A 1,108-nucleotide genomic window follows, 5' to 3' on the forward strand; every position below is an offset into this window, starting at 1 on the left:
GATGGGAAGTCCCCGAGTGGTTCGTGTTGTGTGAGGTGTACAGAGAATGGATGATAATCCAGTGCAGACTTTTGCTTCCTCCTTTTTGCTTTTATTTTTCCAAAACATGATATCCTCATCTGCTCATGCTTGATACGAAACAGTTTTGGCCATATTAGTCGCTGTGTTCACAACATAATTCAGAACTGCACACGAGGTATTTTTAGTACATTCCATTCCTAAAGTTCCTACAATGATTTCTCACAGGTTACTCAAACATTTCTAACACTTAAAGAAATTTGGAAAAGAAAACCAACAGAAAACAGGTATTGCATACTTGAGAGAATCGGCCCACGTAATTGCAAATGAAGGGTTAACGTTGGAATTATTTAATACTGCAACACAATTGTTGCTTTAGAGAGCTGTTGACATGCAGAATAAGAACACTAGATAAATACTGTAGCAGGGTCAGTCCATGATGCTGTGCATCATAATAGAGTGAACGTGCTTTGCAGCAATTAGAGAGAATTATTTTTTTTTTTTAAATATATATAACTACTTCCTGCACTGTGTCCTAGGTGTTCTAAAGACACACTGGTCTAATTTTTGGTAACTGTGCTCCAAAACTATGTGACATTTTGTTAAAACTTCAGACCATTCTGAAAAATAACTTCGTATGTTTAACGTTAAACTTTAGAAACTTCTTAGCAGATTTCATATTCATGATATAAAAATACTTATTCTTCTTTTCCGATGTTTTATATGCAGTTGGTTTTTTGTTATAGATTTATGCGGATCTTCTTTTCACTGTTGTTTCTAAAAATCTGTGACTGTCATGAGCTCATCATAGTCTTTTATAGAGTTTAACTTATTGGGGGGAGGGGGTAAAGGCATTTCGGCTTTTCGTGAGAAAATGTGGGGCTGTCCCAGAAAACCATTTGTAGCCAGAACAAATTGCAAATCCTCGTAAAGAAATTGTGTAAAAAATGACTCTTGTCTGAAGCAGAAGCACAAGTGCCTTCACAGGGCAGTATATTATTGGAGTTTCTTCAGGAGACATATGCTCTTGCCCTTCCTGTATCTTGCTATCAAGATTTAGGTTGAGGCCTAAAGAAAGTCCCAATAAATT

Source organism: Leptosomus discolor, chromosome 6 (assembly GCF_034619465.1).
Source record: "Leptosomus discolor isolate bLepDis1 chromosome 6, bLepDis1.hap2, whole genome shotgun sequence".
NCBI classification, from domain to species: domain Eukaryota; kingdom Metazoa; phylum Chordata; class Aves; order Leptosomiformes; family Leptosomidae; genus Leptosomus; species Leptosomus discolor.